We start from the raw sequence: 537 nt of genomic DNA on the forward strand, positions 1-537 counted from the left end.
GGCGCACACTCGCGATCCACGGCCACGCCCGCACACACTCGCCACACACAGGGCGTCCGAGGGTCGAGTTGCTAGGCGAGAAGGAGCGCGTGAGCCCAGCCACCCCTCCCGCCCCCCGCCGAGCCCGGTCAACTCCAGCTCTGATTGGTCATTGCTTCTTCATTATGCAAATCATTTGCGTAGACTCTGCCGCCAGCTGCCTGACGTCATCAAGCATGGGGGCTGGAGCGAGGGGCTCGGCTCCGGGAGAGTTCCGGCGTGAGCCCAGAGAGCGCCGCGCTGGGACCTCACGCCAGATCCCAGACAACCCCTCCCAGCCCGCCTCAGCCCGAGTGGGCCCCGCCTCCGGCCCCGCCTCTTTCCAGCCCGCCCCACCTTCTTTACGCCCCTCCACCCGGACCCCGCCCCCTTGCAGCCCCCCGCCCTCACCTCCTGGGCCCCGCCCCCTCCCCCCTGGCCCTAGCCACCGGTCCAGGGAGGGGACGGAGGGACAAGCGGGACCGGTGGGACCGGCGGGAGGGCGGACCGGGCGGGGAC

The sequence above is a fragment of the Orycteropus afer genome, unplaced genomic scaffold (genome assembly GCF_000298275.1).
Source record: "Orycteropus afer afer isolate SDZICR_OR568_19922 unplaced genomic scaffold, OryAfe1.0 scaffold00015, whole genome shotgun sequence".
Lineage (NCBI taxonomy): Eukaryota > Metazoa > Chordata > Mammalia > Tubulidentata > Orycteropodidae > Orycteropus > Orycteropus afer.